Source organism: Falco punctatus (assembly GCF_963210335.1).
Source record: "Falco punctatus genome assembly, chromosome: 3".
In the NCBI taxonomy this organism is placed as follows: domain Eukaryota; kingdom Metazoa; phylum Chordata; class Aves; order Falconiformes; family Falconidae; genus Falco; species Falco punctatus.
This window is the reverse complement of record NC_137582.1, coordinates 49,270,820-49,292,151: the sequence shown is the minus strand read 5'-3', so window position 1 is coordinate 49,292,151 and position 21,332 is coordinate 49,270,820. Positions and strand designations below refer to the sequence as shown.

The window sequence follows — 21,332 nt, the reverse complement described above, 5'->3', positions numbered from 1 at the left end:
GGAGCAGCGTGGTTTGACTTCTGGAGGAAGGAGACACAGCACAGACAGAATTTGACCATCGGTAAAGCCTTGTTGCAGTCTACTAGTTTGTTTGTGCTGCAACAGTACTGGACTGTAGTCCAATGAGTACATTCACTTTTCTGAACACCAAACTCAGAATCAAAAGTGTACTAAAATTGTTAAGGATCAGTTCTGATCAGAAAGGGCATATATAAAGATGCACATAATCCTAAATAAAGGAAAGCCAACATTAATCTTTGAAATCTGTTTTGGCCTGCCATTTTCTTCTTCCTTAGAAAAAAAAATTTCTACAGTATCCAACATCAAAAGCTGTACAACTCTTATCCCTCCCCTGCCTAGATGGCCATCAAAGAGTCATCTTAAAAAGGAAACTTCATTGCCATTTAAAATTCTGATACAAGTGTTTCCTTATCCTTGCTTTGCATTATTAACATAAAACACCAAGTCACTAATAAAGATGAATAACCATATAGTATCAGTGCTAAGATTATATAGCTAGGTTTAAAATTTCAAGCAAGCTCAAAGTTACCAGACTAGAGACACAATGCTTCTCCTTAATTACAAACATACTTCAAAATGAAGGGGGGAAGGTGGGGAATGTTCAGGGCTGCTACAGCCCTAGTAAAATCATGGGTGAAGCGATGACTGTTCACCACTGTTCACTGTGTGCTTCTGTCTGAGCCAAAACCAGCTCTCCCTGACCTTCTGCAGTGGGGAGAGGCAGAAAGTCACCAGGTACAATTATCAACCAGCAAAAAAACCTTTGATGGAAGTAAAGAAAACACACTTCAACATCCTAATGTTCTACAGCAGAGTAAGCAAGCCTGTGTGTGTTTTTAATTATACAGGAACATCCCTTTCTATTTGTAAAAAAATTAAGGGACAGTTTAGACAGAAGTGTGGAACTTGAGGGAGGACTTTTATATTTTTGAAGTAAAATATAATTTGTAAAAATATTCCAGCCCTGCTCATTTGTCTGTACTTGCATCACACCTAAAAGTTCAATGAACTATTGAATGAAATGACAGTAAGTTAAATAATCTATAGTGACTAAAGCATAGGTTTTGCCATCCCTTTATCCTAAGGAGTTCATGATGGTCTTGAGGTATCTTTGGAAATAATTTTAACTAAAAAGTAAATATAAGAACTGACTTTCTGGAAAACTAATGCAGCTACTGCATCTGAGAAACAGCACTCCGCGCCCCGCCCGCAGAGTGCATGCACCACCCTGCACCAGCAGATGGCGAACTTGACTGACTCTCTGTACCCCACTGGTGCGCAGGCAGAAACAGAAACCAAGCGGCAAAAGGCTATAATAAGGCTTTTATAAATTATAAATACAATAAAGCAAGAATAATTCCTATCAAAAAACGGCTTTACTACTTTCACATGAAATTGCTTTCCCATAAATAACGTGCTATTTTCTACATAGTCGCTATACTAAAACAGAATTAACTTTTCAGGTATTTTGTAATTTTATGTCCTTGGTATTATCTGACAGCTAAAGTTATTAAAGTATCACAAGATTTTCTACTGATGACACCCAACAAGTGTTTCACCTTTATTAACAGTTATCATGCAGAATCTCAATGGAAAACCAGAAAAGGTCTGGTACACAGCATGACACTGTGGGAAGTAGGAGAGAAAAACTGAGAGCCTTCTCTCAAGGATGGGACTCTGACACATCTGAACAGAGCAGTTAGCGGGTAAGGGCAGTTAAAGGTTGCACCTTACTCGATGTACTGCCCCTGGCTGGAAAAGGTGACATTAGGGTAGACAGTGATATTATTTTGCTTTTTAGATATCTTGATTAATGAAAGCAGACCAAAAGCAACTATGATGCTCTAACTCTGGACTGTACAGCTAAAGGTAAGCAAAAATGCTACTCAAGTGGAAAGTTATTTGTCAAAGAAAAACAAAAAACACCCTAGGAAGTTAAAGAAATAGATCTTTTCCGAAAAAATCACTTCTTGTGCTGCAGAGAAATATCTTTTCATATTTTACTTTTCTCCCATGCTTTTACAATTGTAAGCTTTCACCTGAAGTAAAATTACTTGCTCCTAACACAGGCAACAGATATGTGAAGTCAAACACATTTTCTACTATTTTAAACACACAAAAGAAACCAACTCACAAGCTATTTTAGTACAGCTTGAAAAAAAAAAAGAAAAAGGTAAGTTAGTCAAAACTTCCTTGTGACAGCTGACCCAGGACAAAGACAACAGAGCATACTATAAAACTTGCTACTTAGCTGCAAAACTCACAGAACACATCCTGTGAAGCTCACCAATACGTAAAATGAAACATACGCAGTTCACAAAAAGCACAAGCAGCATTCCTGATGCTTATTACACCAAGCAGCATAGAAATTTCGGGAAGGAAGGGAAGGTGGCATAAAATTAACAAAATGCAGCAATTGCCTTTAGCCTTGGGAATCTTTGGAATACAGAAGCCAAGATAAGTTGTAGTTTAAGTGTTAAATTCAATATAGTTTTCAATTAAAAAAAATCACTAATTAAAACCAAGTACAGTTTAAAAACCTCTGTTTCTCATTCCACACCATTTATGAATTTATTTTTACAAGTTGGAACACTATCTTGAAGTTTCTTATACGTGCATTAAAAATTAAATGTCAACACACTGCCCAATTTCTGTAAAAACCCACATAACTGTATCACAACACCTCTGACCTGTTTCTGACCTAACTTCTAACTAATTTTACTAGAATTCCTTATAAATAATTTCTGGTATTTTTTTTTTAATTATCACCACATTAATTGCACAGGTGTTCACATAGGTGCCATGTGAATCTAAAGTACTGACAATTTGAGTGTATTTTACATGCTATGCAAAACTCTTACTCCAATGTTAATAATCAGATGTAAAGTTTGAGAAGGTTTTTTTGCCAGCTCTCAAAGGGACACAAGTTTTGCACATTGCCGAAGTTTTACAAACACGTGTACTTCAAGTTAATCCCTTAGGTCACTAATGACTTGTACACTCTTAAATACAGATTAAATAGAATGCTAGCAATGTATCCAGTGAATTTTACAGGCAAAACCTCACCTTTGCTAAATCCATACAATGTTAAGTATCTTACAATTTACTATCTTTTAATGCTGACATGTCCTGACTCCACATAGCTGACTCCTGAAAAATACATGCCTACTAACTTGACTCTTCTTTTGTTTCAAAGGATGAAAAATAGAAGAGAAAATATAACAAATGGGATCAGACATATTTCAAGTCTTCTTCTCAGAACTATTTTCCTTAAGATACCAGCTTGCAGCACATCACACCACACTGAATCAAGACTGTGAGGCATTACTTTAAACTCATAGATGTTTACTCAAACAAAATTGCTGGGTGAACCTTACCCCAGAGGGGAGGAGAGGCAAGAGATACCAATAAGCCACTGATCTAGGCATTAATATAGACACAGGAGTCAGTTAATAAGTTTCCCCCAGAACTAATAGTCTGTGACTGGCAATAGGAGGTAGTTAACCACAAAGGCATACATGGGCCTAAAACACTTCAGTCCACAGTTCCGTTTACTCAAGGCAAAAGTCAGCAACACCATTCTGATCAGCAGAAGTTTAAAGTTTCCTGGGCACCAACCAAGTGTTAGACCTGCTTCAGTTCAGACTCAATTCATGCCACTCCTGCAGCCATGATGAACTCCAGATGATGTTTTGCCTGTCTTTACCCCATCTAGTGACTACTACAACAAAAGGACTCCATTTTTAGTTTAGCTTCCCCTTTCCTCCGAGGTACTGTAACTGTGCTGCACAAGAGGAAATTCAAACTGCAGAGCTGAGCTGAGTGTAAGATTTCAGCAAGGCCTCTTGATTACTATCTGAAAGGAAAATAGGAATTTTAACATTAGCCTCACCAGGTAAAGGCTGGAGAAAACCAAAATATGAACTGTGTGCTGGAGTGAACTACAAATTTTTTGTAGGTGACCACAAAAATCAGAATAGAGTGTGGGACAGAGGTATTTCAGAATGAAGCCTTGTGAAACTTTTTTTTAATCTTTCATACATATATGTCTCACTGCTAAACTGCTACTAAAGGCAATAAAACATCTAAGTGCTTCAGAAAATTAGCTGCTACTCAAACTGCCTTCTCTTCCACAGCTATTTGTTTTGCCACATCGAACAGTTTAGATGGGAGGAAAACTTGTTTTCAGGATACAGTAACATCCTACTCTGTGCCTTAAGGGAAACACTGCACGTTTCTGAAGTCTATACTCTAGACTTGTCTCACTCAAAAACATTCACTCCAAACCTAGTGTTCAGTGGATCATTTCAAGAAGCTTTTCAAGTCAAACATAAGCAAGTACAAAAACAAGTACAGTCTGCTCTCCAACGTAATGCACTGCACAAAGCATACTTCAGGGTTCTTTGTAATACTGCAATTGAACAAGGAACAGACCACAGGATTAACGTTAAGGAATGTAAACGGCTACAACTACTGAGTTAACCTGAATTGCATTGACCTACTTGGGTAGAAAATGTTTGTCAAGTCTGATGTAAGGTTAAGCCCTGATCCTCCTGTTTAGGCCTTCAACAGCTGTTTATACAAGATTCCAGGTGTGTGCTTGTTCTCACTCTTCTTCCACCTCCAGTCACTCTGAACACACCAAGCAGCATACATGGTGCTGCATTTCTCTCAGAAGATGCATTGAAGCTTATAGCACTCCACAGATGTGAGCAGTGACAAGCACACCAGCACAGACTTCATGATGGAGTGATCTTAACCTTGGTAGTTACACAAGGGCATCATTTCTAGACCAACCCTGCTGAATGTCCACTAAACCTTTTGACTTCTATGTTACTTTTTCTTTTCTCGAATGCAGACAGTTCATGGGAAGTAAAAAATAGTAAACCAACATAGAATTTTGTTGGTTGTATACCCAGAGGAAAACACTTTTTTTTCCTTTTTTTGGACTGGGATACATTCCTTTCTCAGTCTATTTTCTTCTGTGCTGGATTTGTTTTTCTCATCTGAAATTCTATCTATTCTCTTCACACAATGGCAAGGACTAAATGCTGAAAATAATATTTTCTATATACCAGTTCTGTATGCCAGACCTGTTTTCAGGTATGATGACAAAGACTTCAAAATTCATTACCTTTTATTACAAAGCAAAGCCAAGAATCCTACGTATTTCCTGGATGGAACTTGTAACGTGTAGCTTAACACCACATCCTGACTTAGTTTTCCTCACTGCTTAAAATCTGGGCAACCAAAAATGCTTGCAAAGCTGAGCTAAATTTCAGAAGCAGTTTATTCTTCAAAGTCTCCTACTTGTGACACTGCATAAATATGTTCTGAATGCTTACTTCAAAACAAGGAAATAACAGCTCACCATTTCCACCCGGGATAGCCAGATGTGTAGCTTGCCATACTGGGGTGAAACCTAGAGTGCAGGATAATTTCTGGAATTTAAAGGTGTAGATCTATACCAAGTACTAAAGCAGCCCTACACCCTCAGAAAGCAAGTCTTTAGCAGTGGTCTCTATTTAGAGCTGTGCTTGTAATTCTCCAGTAATTGTCACTATGGTCACCACAGACCCAGCTTCAGTATTCACTTCCTAACGTCCTCCGGGCCACTAACTGACCTTTCTTAATTATATCCTGCAAAAACTCCCTGCTGAGAGACAGGAAAGCTGTCTCACTGCTCTAGTCTTATGACATTAATCATTAGGTAAAATCTGTTGGTCATCTGCACAAAATTATTTTCCCCTTACCTTCCACCTCAAATACATGACATCTTTGAGATTTGCATACCTACATTTTTGATCTAGTTGACTTTCATGTTACAAAGACCTTTAAATTGGAACCAAGCATAGAAACACTCCCCTCTCTTAAAAGAGTCTACTATTATCTAATTTCCATTAAGTTTTAATTTAGCCAGTATGTGCCAAAAAATGTTCTGTTAAGAAATACTCTGATTTGTAAAATGAGAAAGCCTCCATGGATGAGGTTGATGAGATGATAAACAGCTCTGAATACTCCGATTAGCCCATCTTTGCATGACTCTCGTGAGATTTTAAGCACCTGACATTATTACTGGTGCAGAAGAGGTTAGTCTGTCGTGCATAAAGAGGTTGTCCATTACTGATGGACAGTGTTAACAACCAGTTGCTGCTCAGTCCCCAGAGCCAGCTCCTCCTCATTTTCTGAAGCAGGTAAACAGAAGTGCTGATAAAAAAAACTGCCTCTCTAGTGCTCTGAAAATAATTTTCCAAAGCAGCAAGATACTGTTAGCTAGTATCATCAGAAAAACCATGGAAGTACAATTTGCTATGTGTCAGTCCAGTGATACTGCTTACAAGATTTAAAAAAAATTTCTGAATTATTTAAATAATTTCAGAGAGCAGTGTTAGCTACTAACAGAAGTCTGCAATACTCAATTGACAATGACAATAACTGAAATGTATGTCAGTGTATGATGCAGCTTGAGTGGTGGAACTACACAGTTCCTGGTAATCGTACTTGATTAGAGCAGCATGGCATGATTTTTCCACAGGACACAGTGATAAAATGTCAACAAAAAAACAGCTGCCAGTCTGTTGCTTACCATTAGTAGTTAGCTATATGCAAACTGGTGATTACATCTCAAGAGGTTATATGTATACCTTTATGAGTGAACAAACACTGGCTCTGCTCCAATTCTGCATGTCCTATAGCAGGGGTCCTTGAACTTTTTAACCAGGGGGCCGGCGTGCAGATGAAGTGGCAGGCAGTCATCTGCGGCTGTTTAGTTTCCCCCCCAACCCCTGGGAGGGGGGGGCGGGGGGGTCTGTAAATACCGGGGGCTGGATTGAGGACCCTGAGGGGCCGTATCCAGCCCGCGGGCCGTAGTTTGAGGACCCGTGTCCTATAGCATCCCATCAACTATAGTTGTTTCTTTTTGCTCAATATTGCTTCTCTACCCACAACAGTCCAAAACATTTGGTGGGGTTTGTTTGTAAGACCCTGCATAAAATAGTTTCATCTCTCAGAAGCTTAAGATGGCTTAGTGACCCATCAAAGTTCCAATGAAACATCTGATAAGCAAAGGGTGTCAGCTTAGCCCAATGCCCAATGTCCAACATACTAAAGAACCCCCTATCCTTTCTCTGACAGCAGCATCCATGAAAGAACCAGGCTTTCCCTTATACCACACTTTCTAAAGGTCTCAGCTCCTGAGAGGTATGCCTACAGCTCTGTCTGTTCCCATGCTACAGCTATTTTAAGTCTCTCCAGTATAACCAGTCAAAGAGTACTGCTTTATCACAGACTGGCTGTAAAAAAGGAGAAAGATCAGAAGCTTCTTTAGATGGCCTAGCAGACCTACAGAAACCAGAGGTACCAGGTAATAGCAATTTGTTCACTGGCAAGACTAAAACAGCAGGACTTCATATGACAGATATGAATCAGTGATGCTTAATACATACAGATGACTGTACTCACTGAGTCTGTATCATGCACCTGTTTTTTCAGAAGAGAAACTGCTGTCTGTGCACATATTTCACAGGAATTAGTGAGCTAGAGTGTGACCCAGCTGCAAAACCCATTGCCACAATACATGGCTTTGTATTTAACAGGGGTATTTAACAGAGAATACTCATTTCAAGCTGGTTTATATAGGCCGTAACAGTTAAATATTAACAATTAGAAGAGCTGTGGAGAGAAGTGTTTAAAAAACAAAACAAAACCAAACAAAAATAACCCACCACACTTCTGGAATATCTAATCCTTTTTAGCCTGAAAAGGTGAAAGGCACACAAATGACACACATTTCTGCAAATTTTAACATTACCCTGATCATAAGCCAACTAAGACACCTTGATATAAAGGACAAGCCAAATAGTCAAATTTTTTAAAACAAAAGTTGTTTCTCTTCATGAAAGAAAATGCTTAATAATTTAGTTTGTGGCAACCAAAAGGTATCAAACCACAGTAAAATAGGATGCTCCTTTACTTTCAGTACCACCTTCAGAGAGCAACCAGAAACAGCTGGAGGAGGGGAGCAGAAGAATCCTCTTTTATAGTGAAATATAAAGCTGGTGTAGTAGAGGAACTGAAACATGCTTTCCTAACCTTTTACCACAAATGTAGCTTCTGCAGCTATAGTTCTTAAGCAGATCAAGTCACAGTTCATGTAATTGTGAGTAGGGGAAATGTGGCCTGTGACAAAATATTCACTGTTTCAGCCAGTGCTAAAATTCAAAACCTTATTGCACATAATAAGTTATTTAAGTAACTCAGTTTCAGCAGCAACAGAACAACATATGCCTGTTGCCTTTAGCAAACGAAAATAGAAATGAGGTCAAGTGTAAAAATAGAAGATAGTTACATTCCTGACACTTGAAACCTCATCTTAGAGCTATGCATTTACTGCAGTCTCTACAAAAAAAAAAAACAAAACAAAACAAAAAAAAAAAAAACACCAAAAAAACCACACACACAAAACCAGGCCCAAATAAAACATTAAAAATACCAATCAACTTTATCAAGCTCCAAGTGCACTAAAACCTTTTGGTCTTCTGATCTTTAGAAATATATCTAAAAGCATCAAAACAGCATGCTATAATCACAGCATAAACAACTTTTAATACAGTCTTATCAAAATGCTTACTTTCACAGTCTCAGGATCTCAAATTTTATTTGTTTGTGTCCTCTTCTTATGAGATGCTAAATCAATAAAATTTTAAGAAAATTCAAGTCCTGTTTACGAGATCCTTAAAACAGTCTGGTGCAATACAACAGTATGTTTTGAAGTTACTTTATTACTTAAGCCTGCAATCCTCAAGAGGGAGAACGAGTAAAGCCTACTCCTGTACCTACTCCTCTCCTCAGAACCATGGCAGAAAATTCTTTTGCTGATGCAATCTTCCAGAAGCATCACACTAGATTCACCAACTTCTTCAAATGTAACTTGTTTACTAAAACACATTCACACTAACAGTTACTTTTACCTTGTCAAAGCAAGCAACGGATATCTACTTGCACCTAACTGCTCTTTTTAATCCCCAAATCCTGCATATCTCCAAGTGCCTTGACTTTTAAGGCTCATGTCATCATCTGCCTCATTCTCCAGACATAAATCCATAAACAGCATACCCTAAAATGACATGACCTTGTCCATAAATCCCTATCATTCAAGATGTCCAATGCCTACTTTTACGTAAAACATATTAACTATCCCTTCATGGTTCTTGCCAAAGGAAAGGATGATTTATCAAAACTTTTAATATGTACAAAGCAAGTATGAACTAAATCTGTTCAAAAGAACTACCAAAGCAGCCACAAATGCAAGTCATCCGGTGGGGGAGCTGGGTGGGAATCAACTCCTTATTTTACAATTTAAAAGGTTACAGCATTAGTACAGTTACCACAGCCTGCTCCACAAAGTTTTATGCAACCATTCCAGCATTCTCCCTGTTGCTATTAAAATACCCTACTTCAAGGTAACATTTCAAAGTATTGCTTTCATAACAGTATCACTTTAATTCACACCTCTGTGGCCAGCCAGTAACTTCTATCATGAATTTTCAACTGGGCTTGTAAATGATTAAACAGATTATTTACCAGCATGTATCAAAATTAACCCTGTCAGGTTACAGGATAAAAAGCTATTCTACACACAAAGGAGTAGAGAAGCACACTTTTGTGTGTGGGAACCCAACTAAATACCCCGACCCAGCTGCTCCCAGGGCTATCCCAAGAGAACCATCAGCTCTCCCCACATCCCTACCACCACAGGGCCTCTCCAGGGAACTTTTCAGATTGACAAGTGTGGCTGCTTATAGGGGTACCAGATTTATCATGGGGTGCAGGGGAAAGGCGTAAGTCCTGTTATGGGATGTTTAGGGGAGGACCCAAAGGTGGGGAAAGGGAGGGATCAAATCGGCTTGGGGAGGAACAAGTGTGGAAAAACTAGGGCTATGGTGACAAGAGGGATAGGTCACCTGTAAACTAGCTGCAGATAAGTATGCACATCCAGCTATGCTCTCCCCAAATCACCATTGTCTATCCTGCCTGCCCATTAACCTCCTTTTGTAACTCTCTTCTTCGGGCTCTGTTCAGTGTACATGTGCATCTAGGTGACAAGTGAAGTAAGACCACAGTGCCCAGGGTGCCATCAAAGGAGGCCTTTTTTTTTTTCCACGTCAGGGTGTGATCACAAGGATACCAAACTGGACCAGCCAGCAAACTGGAAGCATGGCGTGGGAACCAGGGACAGGGCAGACTGTCTGAGCAAGGCCATGGAAGGAGCTGGCTGCTGGGGCAAAAGAGGGTCCAAGTGAGCTCCTGGAGAAGCTGTGGTGTTTGGGATTGGTGGCTGAGCATGGCTCTGTGTGTGCAAGAGACAATGGGGAATACCCAAGGGCCAGTTTCAGGGCAGAATGATTGTCTAAACCCAGTAACTGGAAGGATCCATACTACATACATACATGCATGTATGTGTCTGCCACTAGCAGACATGCTGCTTGACCACCCAAGAAAAGCCATTAGCACTGTTGGCGCTTGCATTACCACTGTGTTTTCTGTGTTGATGTGGCAGCCAACCACATATTCATATCCGTGAATACATGTATGTGTGTGCTACTGAGAATACGTGCTTAGCCTCACTACTGGCTGAACCTGGGGCCATGCATACCTAAACTAAGAACTAGAAATACTTGAACAAAACCCTTTATAGGCCTTCTTTAAAAGCCAAAACTAAAATACAAGCACATTTTTAACCTGAAAATGTTTCTGCACTATTGTTTTTCTTTGTCTTCAGGTATGAATCGGGTACTACTGCAAATATGGCTCCAAAGTTATGGCTTGCTTACAGTACAAACAGCACATGTGGTCTGGAGGGAATTTGGAGCAGCTGGGAAAGCTTCAGTGACCATTTCAAGTCATTCATACAAGTATTTCACCAAGAAATGGAAGCTGAGAACCTTTTATCATTGCTTATGTAGCAACTATGCACCTGTACAGCATAAGCGTACCTTCATCCCCATAATCCTACCCCAGCAGTGTTTTTATTCCAGCCACACAAAGCAAATGGTTTTCACCTGAAAGAAGTGTAGTTTACTGATGTGACACAAGAGGCTGCTACAGTCACGTAACATGCTGTAGTTATATCATGAACAACTCCTAGATCATCCCAGAATGGAGGAGTCAAATCCTACGCTGACTTTTTCTGACAACTGAATTACTCCACAAAACATCACAGAATCTCAGGAAGTTCAGCACTAATGAGTCTTAGTCATAGTGAATGCATAATTAACTGAAGTAAATAAGCAGAGACTAAGGCCTATGGGATTTATAATGATGCAACCGTCAGCTCAGCAGAAGTTAAAGACACTCGGCAAGTCAACTTTTCTGTGTCCTTCCAGTTTCACTGACCCTGACTACAGTCATTTAGAGCTTCCTGAAGTAAGAACACAGCAAAGCTAAGAAACCAGACAGCAGGTGACTACACTGAATGGGAACAAAACAACAGTTCATTTTCAAGAGGGTAAAGGCGAGAGTTTTGCAAATAAACAGCAGGACCACATGCCCCAGCCTAACAAGAGCCAGCAAAACCCCATGTACCAGAATCCAACACAAACAACAAGAGTAAACAAGAACTTCATGAGTCTCAAGCAAAGATTTTCAGACAGAAATCAAATCCTTTCATGGTAAGCTGATGTCCAAGAAGAAATACAGCATTCCTGATAACTTGAAATTATCAGTACTGCAGGAATATTAACCTTTTACTTTGTTTGCTGAAAATAAGCATCTTCTTCAGTGAACTTCACAGTTCATTCTTTCAGCAATGCTAATTTGCATACATTGTAGCCATACCTATCAAGCAATAACAATTGTGCTGAAAAATATGATTGCCAGGACAGTGGCTCCAACTCTCTTTTTTAACTTTGATACATACACCATTATATAGCACAGTGGTCCTGACTGGGTTGAGGAGTATTAGTTGACTTCTTTCAAATATCTGTCAAGAAAACCACATGGTAATTCCTGAATAGCAGCTGAAAACATCTGCTACAGAAATAAAACAAATTCTCAGAATAGTAACCAGTTATTATTTTCTCCCAACCACATGGCCCTAATTCCTCTTTCAACATTAAAACAACCATTTATAGGAATCAAGCCTTTCATTTGGGACAGGGACACCACAGACATATCAGTCGCTGGCTATGATTTACTAGCTGACTATTACCGTAAACAATTCCAAAGACTTTTATCACTTCACTTATGGAAGCCATACATTGATGCAGGTATCTCTTTTTGGAGAAGCAGCTTTTCTGTATATTTTTTTTTAAATATGAATAAATAAAATGTCTCAACTCTATAATTTAGCTCCCCTTTGCTCCTGAAGACAACAGGAACTGTTAGCAAATGCTGTTTGTTTTGCTTTAGGGATAGTATCAATAAACATACTTTGAATAGTTACATTAAGGAATGCCTATATTTTGTGTCTACTGTATTACTGCATACTGCCTTTCACTACACCTTAAACCACTACTGCATAAGAACTCTAACTCCTACTGCTAATACTATAAAAATATTTGTAGACATCGGGGGGGGGGGAGCAGCGAATCTTCCCAATGACAGTTAGATGCCTCCTGGTGGAACATTAGCCAGTACCACAAAGTTGTTGCTAGTCATCCTGAAATGCTTTCAAGATTAGTTTTCAATATTGCTTAATTTGCTATTAGGAATATGCACCTACCATTTAAGACTTTAACAATCCAATTGTTAAAGAAGGAAGAAATAATCATGATTACTGACAGCTTTAATAAGCATTATCTATTTAGAAATCATGCAAAGGAAAGTTTTTGTAGTAACTGCAAGCCTTTTGATACCTGCAATGTGACTCAGGTGCATAAACACAGACCCTCTAGTGTTATTTTAGGTGCTCATGGAAACTATAGGCTACTTGGCCCATGATACAGCAACAATTAGATTTAAGTAACACAACAGAAAACTCTCCTGCCCATATCCTGTCCTTGCTTCACTGCAAATAAGCAAGAGCAGCTGCTGCTGTTGTGTGATTTAAGACTCCCAGACAGAACACAAACCGCATAAAACTGAGGGATGTGTCCTTTGAAAGACCCAACAGTAGGGACTGGAAAAGCAACCAGATAAAAGTTAAGGCATCATCAGGCAAAAGACTCATAAGCAACCAAAAGAACGAACGTGGAGACACTGACTTGTAACAAGAAGTGAATGGGCAGTCTGTCATCACCAGGTTCTAAAAACTCTTAGGACAGAGATCCTGTTTGGTCACTATGCTACTGTGCAGCCGGTTGGTTGTGCACGTATTCTGTATGTATATAAGCACATACAATCTACAGTACAGGATGCATGTTAGCAACAAAGGCAAAGGCTGCCCCTTCTCTAACTGTTCAGCTACCTCTTTGATTTATCCTGCTTCATCTTTTATTTTTTAACCTCTCAAAAATGTAAGCCTTCAGAAAATACTACCTCGCATCTAACAGCTCCATACTGACAACTCAGATGCCCTACAGTACCTTCAAATAAATGTCCTTCATGCAGGGTTCCAAACCATCCACGTCGCTATCAAGCCACTTGCTCTAAGCCTATTAGTTTTTAAAATTATTTTTATAAACCTAGTTTTAAGCGGGTTTTGACAAGTTTTTGATCATTAATTCCATCTGCCTTTTACATCTTAGAAACACTGCAAATCCAAATTCAGCATTTGTTTTGCAACTGTATGCTGAGCAAATACTACTGTGAGAAAAATCTGGAGCAAAATGCAATGCTTGAGAGAAATTTTAAGCCTCAGTATTTCATGTCACCTTAACAACACTCCTAATATCTTGGATCTCCAACTCCATGCAACTTAGAACTCCATGTTCTGCACTTTTACTGAACAAAACAAAGCCAGAACTCCCAAATCAGCCTTCATTAAACACATCTTCTAAGCAGCAGGCTCCAAGCTTTTTTCTACCACAAGACAGCCCTCTAACCAAAGGAGCAGTTTACTCCTTCTCCACAGTCACCTCCACACTAGAACTCTCCCACACGAGAATACACCAGAATCTGTAGCCTGGGAGTTACCATGGTGACTCCTGATGTCACATCTAAACTATTTAAGGGCTGTGGAGTTTGAGGGGTTTGTCTATTTTTTTTAATTGCTCTATGATAACTTCCAAACCAGTGTTTTCTCCTCACAATGAAGGACATTTTATATTTTTAAGCTTCAATGTAAAGGACTGAAAATTAATGAGAAGCCATATACCAACTGCTGTCACAAAGTACCAATGATGGACCCCCACAGTTGCTCTCTAGATATAACTTCAAATACTTTCTGTTCTCAGAAATAAGTTTCTTAGTCCTAACTGACATTTTTAAAGACACCTTTACTTTTACTTCTTACTTTCAATGTTTTCAGTAAACTGCTGATCAGGAGCACATTTAACAAGAATCCACACACATACATTCATCAGGATTTTAACCTACTTGTGATTAGTAAACATCACTGTCAACTTTGCAGTAGCAACACTAATTCTGAAACATGAAGTTGGCATGATGTACCAGGACAAAAAGGACAGAGATCAAGCACTACTGTCCGGAATGGCAGCCAGCTAACCTTTCAGTACTGCCAAAAATTATACTCAGCATCCCAAGTTGCTACAGATTCTATACTTTCTTCAAGGCCCAGAAGTCAGCGCAATTTTCTTGAACAACTTAGCAGCAGCAACTGCTTTCAGAGCTTGCATGAAGCAGGCCTGAAGGCTTTCATTGACACACAGCACACACAAAGAAGTCCCAAAGGAACTGGAGCGCAGTAGTTATTGCCTGATGTTTTAATGTAATTATACCCATAACATGTAATATAAACTACTACACCTTACTTCCTAGAACTCAGTAAAAGAAAGAAGTGGAACAGTGTGATCACACTTCCTCAAAGTGGATACCTCAAAAGAATCCTCTATCTAAAAAATCCACATTAGTTGGTTGGAAAAGATGAAGCATACATATCAACTTCTCATTGTTCCAGAAGATTCCTGGCATGCCTTAAGCCAGTCACAGACCTGATTATACATTTGCAAAAAAAGATGGCACATATATTCTTCCCGCTTTTGCTTTGAGGAATTTACATTTTAAGTAGGTAAAATAAATGAGATAATATTCAGTGATGCTTGCATTCAAGAGTGCCAAGTGCTGCAGACTTCAAGGCACTTTTCTTACATGGAGAGCTAATTAATAATCAGCTACAGTGCATCACTTTCATTTCAGCAGGGTGAAATAGCAGAACTCCGCAACATTCCTGCTGAAAATGGGAACGCAGAAAATGAACAGGTATGTGTAAAGACACTTGTCATCCAGAAACAATTACTGTATTCACTTATTTCTCACTATGCACTAAAGACTGGGATGAGCATTCCAATATTGCTTATTTCAGAATTGCTTTTAATGTTTTGGGGAACTCTTTAAAATAAATCTTCCTGGAACACTGCATGGGAAAATTACCTTTACTATATTGTTTTGGGAGCATCTTTTGGGGGGGGAAAAGGTCGTATTACTAGCCACATGTTGCAGTAGGAACTTCATCTTTGTTATTGTTTCTTCTTCCAAGTTTGTTTAAAAAACCTAAAATGTCACAGGCAACAAGCTCTTTAGAGACTTCCACCTGCACTGATATCACAACTAAGCCTACCTTTAGCTTCAGAATATACAGCTATCTCAAAGCAACCACACTTCAAGTTTACAGAAATAGAGCCAAGTGACAGTTCTGGTATGGTCCAGCACAGGCATGAGAAACTACATACATGTGTGACAGTCATGTCCTATTCTTAATGTCTTATTAGGCAGAAGCCTCTTCAAAACAAGCTGCTGCAGTTCAGGGCAGTCAGTCACCAATCAGCCAAGATCAGGACAAAAACCAGCAAGACTCCTAAATTTACAGATAGAGTACTTCAAAATTGAAACTGGCTGGTCAAATATCTAAAACAAGTCACAACACAAAGTCTGAGATTAGACTAAGAAAACCCAGAGAAAAAGCCAATTAGGAGAGGCAGACTTTTACAATACCAAAGCTATGATGAGAGATTATTCAGGGCAGGAACCTAATCCTACACAGACCTAGAGATAACATTTGGCTGTCCAGACCTGTCTAGTATTACATACTTTTTTCTGTTTCTGTGATTTCATGACATTCTCCTCATTGCAGACCTCTCAACAACATCCAATTGTTTTTCCTTGCATTCTGAGGAACACTGACTGTTGTAAAGAACATCTGGCTAAGTGTCCATCTCCAAAGCCCTCACTGCGGCCCTCTGCTCTCACTTGCATACTTTTTACATTCCTATCATTATATTTATTCACCCAAAGGCAGTTAAAATACCAATAGGTCTTTCACACATTTGTCCACCTACACATCCAAAATATTTTTTAAAAAATCCCGACAAATCAGGCAAGTTCTGCAGAAGACAGCTCCATTTATCCAAGCCTGATTCTTTCCAGGGACAGTCTGCCCAGAGTAAGACAAGAGAGGGGGGAATGTATCACGCATATTATGATTCATTTGTAAGAATAATGAACTATGGTTACAAAGGCATTCTCACAATGCATCTCATCATTTACTAACTTTAAGCATTAGATTTTTTGCGTATTGCATATTAAACACATACCCTGTAATACAGAGGGCATACTGTGAAAAGGGATTGGGTATCCTCATGAATTCATTCATGTGCTGACTAGCTTTACTTGTGTTGTATTGTGCATGTATCAAACCTTACTGATCATTATTAGATTGGAAGATTAAATGATCAGAAGAAACCTTACCTCCTTCCTAAAGTCTGCAGTTCAACTGTGCCTGACCTTTACTTGACAGGAGTGAAAAAATACCCACTGGAAGAACAGTAGCTACACGGGCACGAGTAAGTACTGCAAGGACACAAGCATTCTTCACACACTGCAGTAGTTCGGTACTTCCATCTCTTCTCTCACACAGACCCTAAAGATGTTTTCCCTCATCTTCCACCGAGAAAAATGAACATCCCTGCTCTTCAACCGCAGGAGGTTTTTCTTTTTCCCCTTTTGCTGTCAAAGACGACCGAGTTGTACAAAGCAGGCCCAGGCTGCTTGCTGACTGTGTATCAAATAAATGCCAAGATTCCTTCCCCCTCTGCCCTCCCTTCCCCTTCCTCCAACTTCGCCGTGAGCCGCTGACAACTGCCGCGGCAGGGGTAGGAGGGCGACGACGGAGGGGTCACCAGACCTGCACACGGACCGAAGGCGGCGGCCCGAGGTCTCGGCCCGAAGAACGACATTAACCGCAGGCTCAGCTACTGACAGACGTGACCCCAGGACACCTCCCCCAAACGGATAACAACAAAGAAAGCGGAGAGGGGAGGAGGTGGCTGCCCCGGAGCGAGTTCCTGCTCCTCCCCTTACGCTGCTCCCAGCCAAAACAGAGCACAACGTAAACAGACGCAAAATGTGCGTTTATGGCAAAGCGGGGGGCAGAGGCAGCCGCCTCCTCCCGCCCGCCGCCTGCCCACCGCGGCCTGCGGGGCGGAAAGCGAACTTACCGTGCGCTTTGCGTTCTTTATTTATGCAAACAAAGTGTTTTCCCCTCCCTGCTGCCGCAACACCTCCCCTCCGAAAGGGGAAATACCCCTCCTTAGCCCGTAGGTTTCTCCTGAAACAAAACGTTGTCTCGCACCCCCCTTTTGCCTCCCCCAAAATGCCTTGGCCTGGAAGACACAGCCCCGGCAAGAGCCTGAGGTTACAGGGATTCGGGAGAGGAGGGGGGAGGGAAAAGAAAAGAAAAGAAAAAAAGTAGTAAGCTCCTGTTTTCACTGCATTTCCTCAAAGGCAGAAACGCCAGCCGTCACGGGGAGGAGGCAGGGCGCAGAGCCGCAGCGGGGGCCGAGCGCTGCCCTCACCTCGCTTCTAACCCCCTCGCCCCGATCTCAAGGCTGAAGGCCCCTCCCCTCCCCTCACGCCTGCCCCGGCCGCGGCAGCACACCGAACACCTCTTCCCCAGCCCCCTCCGGGCCAGGGAGTATTTATTACGCAGGCAGCGAAAGGACGCGGGAGGGGGGGAGGGGAGGTTGGGGAGCGGCGGGAGGAGGAGCAGGAGGAATTGGCTGCCGAGGGTGTACACACACCCTCCTCGTCCCGGTCCCGTCCCCCACCCCCGCAGACGGGAGCGGCGGCGAGCCCTCGCCCTGTCCCGACTGCGCGAAAACAGCCCCCCCCGCGCCCCCGAAGTGCGCGCGCCTGCGTGCGGGGCCAGCGGACAATGGGAGCCCGAGCGCCCAGGGCGGCGCGGGAAGGGCAGGGGCCGGCGGGCCGCGCTCCCCCCCTCCCGCCCGGCTGGCCCACCGCCCCGGCCGGCCGGTGGCGCCTTTATGCCGCACAGCGCAGCTGGGAAGCGCGGCTCTGCCCGCTCCCCCCCCCCCCCGCGGGACACTCACCCGTTCCGCAGCGGGCCCGGGACCCCGCGCGGGGCGGCAGCGGCGGCGAGACTTGCCTGGGCTGGGGGGTACGCCGGCGGCGGGAGAGCGCTCCGGTCGCTGGGGCGGAGCACAGAGGGGGCAGTCGCCGAGGAAGGGGGAGCCGGCGCAAGCGGAGAGCAGCGTGTCCTCGGCGTTACCCGCCCCGGCCCCCACGTCCGAGGGGCCCGCGGGTCGCCGCCACCGTTTGTGTTGGTGTAGGAGAGGGCGGGGGGGAGGGGCCCCAACAGCTGAGAGGATGTAAACAGAAGGTCACGTGACGCTGCCTCCGCTGGCGGCCCAGCCCCCTCCGCGCCGCGGGGCGGCCTGGCAGGAGGAGCGGGGGGAGGCGAGCCGCTCCGCTCCCAGCCGTGATTGGCCGTGCTTTGCCAGCCCAAGAGCCAATGGGAGGGCGGCGTTCATGGCGCTTGTCACCAGCCGCCTGGGGACCGGGGTGGTGGTTGTGCGCGCTGTAGTGCCAGGCCGGGCGCTCTCCCCTCACCAGGCCGGGAACCCCTTCCTGGGGCCGGCCCGGGGCTCCCCGGGGCCGCGGAGGAGGGGAAACGAGTCCCCGCGGTGGGGGGCCGGGTCGGCCGCGGGCGGGGAGCGGCAGCGTGGCCGGAGGGTGAAGGAGGACACGCTGCTTCTCAGGCCTGGTTTTTAAGTAGTGCGCCAGGTACCCGGTGCCCAGCCGAAACGGCTCCGCTCTCACCGGGCCTCCTCAGCTTATGGCGCGTTCGCCTTTTCCGAGGAGAAGCGGCAAGGGACAGGCCGGCGTGTCATCACATCCCCCCTTTCTGTAGGGCCTCGCACAGGGGGAGTCAGAAGGTGGCGCAGCCGCCTCCGAGAGAAGGGGCTCCGGGCTTTGATGCTCTGGAAGATAAGATAGTTCGAAAAGCTACGGGGAAGAAGAGAGATCGCAGGGCAAGCTGAGAGGAACTTGTGAAAGGAAGAAGTGCTCTGGCAGGGAACAGGCAGGAGCAAGTGGAGGTCGGGACAGCCGAGGGCCTCGGTGCAGGCCGGGGAGGCCCGAAGTGACTAAAAGTAATGGGGTCATTCTGAGCCCTGGTCTCGAGTGACCTTGCTAAGGTCCCATGTTTGGTTTCAGGGGGGGGCTGGAGAAATGCGGTGAGATTTGGGGAGTCGGAGAATGGGGAAAGCACACTGCTCCTGTTTTTTTTAAGAATTAAAAGTACACAGGTGTCAGGACTTGGAGCAGCTTGGCTAATCAGTTTTCCACTGAGGAAAGGAATGAGAAACACCAGAGATCTCTTATCAGAAAACGGATGGTAGCCACACTTGTGGAACACTTAAGTTCATATTCACAAATGATCAGGCAAGGTGTAGTGTTTATGGATTTCAGGCTACTGCATATGAAAACATGAATGTCTGGAGTGGTTGTTGCAATAAAAACAATTTAGGCAACTCGGTGACATTTACAATGATAATTTAATCTGGAGCAGTTTAAGCAGTGAGAGTTCTACGAAATGCAGCTGAGAAGCATAAAGTTTTGAGTTTTAGCCAAAGTCTGAATACTGGTGGGACAGGATTTCTGAGTAAAAGCCCTGAGAAATGAGGTATACACAAATGTACCTGGTAAGAGGCCAGGAATGAGTATTACGCTGTTGGGGGGCAGAATTAGCCAATATCTGCAGCACAATGGTTGTAGATGGTAACAACTGAGCTGGAGATAATTGGCAACATAAGGGTGAGGGTTTCTGCTAGGATGTATCTGAGAAATAATTCTGTCTTTTGTTAGTTGGACTGAGGGATTCAAATAATCCTACAAATTTCCATACTGCTACTGCTGTAATGGATGTTCCCTTACATGAGAGAAACAGTGCGGAGGAGAAACAAGTAAATTCCATTTTTACATTGAAATATGCCTTGCCCTCAGATAGTAAACTTAAATAATTTTTGCTGACTTTGTGTATGGAATATTTTTTCTATTAAGAATGTTTAGATAGATGTAATAAGTGTGTATAATTCCCTGCCTATTGTATGTATGAGGGTTCCCTGGTTTTCATTCCCTCTCGTTCCATCACATCCTAGATCTTCGTGTGCATGACCAACACTTGCTTGTTACCTGTCAAACAAGGTGCACTTAATCAGTATTCACTCAGGACAGAAGTAATGTCCGTATTTTGCTCATTTAATGTTAAGATATTTTTTCAGATTGCTTTTTTCCCTGTAAGTTAACATGTTATGCTTGAACTGATACAATTTTTTTTCCATTTACAGTGGACATGGGCATCCAGTTAGGAAGGTCATTCTTACGTATTCTCTCAGAGCTGAAAAGAAGCTTCAGCATTCAGGTCTAGCAGAAAATTCTACTCAAGCATGTACAATTCTCCAAACCTGCTATAACTCACATCATCCATCATCAGACTACGTGTACATATTTTCTGTTGCAGTATGTAACTTCTGCATGTTGATGGGAAAGATATTTATTATTATCACAACATTATTTTAAATGTGAGATGTGCATAATTTGGGCAACCTTTTTTTCATTTGAGTGTAAGTTAATAGTCTCAAAAAACGTATCTCAGCTTAAGTATTACATGACAGGCCCATCAAAGCTCTGTATAAATTATCTTTCTTAACTCAAAACCCCTGTAGAGCACTTAACTGAATCACAGTGAACACCTTTCACCTCATAAAACGATGGGTTGTATAGGCTAATGTGCCCCCAAAACGTCATTGATCTGTGAAATGTTGGGGTTTTTTTTACTATCTATGCAGGTGTAAGCATTCTTTGTTCTTTTGATACTTATTTTTTCATAATCATGCAAATAAAATAAGTCTGAACTAGGTGGACAACTGCAGTTTGTCTTCATTCTGTGGTGCTGG

The 21,332-nt window shown here is 42.4% G+C and overlaps 1 protein-coding gene across 7 annotated transcripts in view; it reads right to left on the bottom strand.

Annotated features, from left to right (window-relative positions):
- Window positions 1-18,660, bottom strand: part of PCMTD1 (protein-L-isoaspartate (D-aspartate) O-methyltransferase domain containing 1) — a 52,597-nt gene extending 33,937 nt beyond the window's left edge. For 2 of the 7 annotated variants that reach the window (XM_080380299.1, XM_080380303.1), the window contains exon 1: window positions 18,465-18,606. The gene's annotated coding sequence lies outside the window, so the exon portion shown is untranslated. Of the gene's footprint in view, window positions 1-16,824; window positions 17,331-17,573; window positions 17,953-18,464 lie in introns of those variants that run through there. The other 5 variants (XM_080380300.1, XM_080380306.1, XM_080380305.1 and 2 more) reach the window with 5 other exon arrangements.
- Between the last annotated feature and the right edge of the window lie 2,672 nt (window positions 18,661-21,332).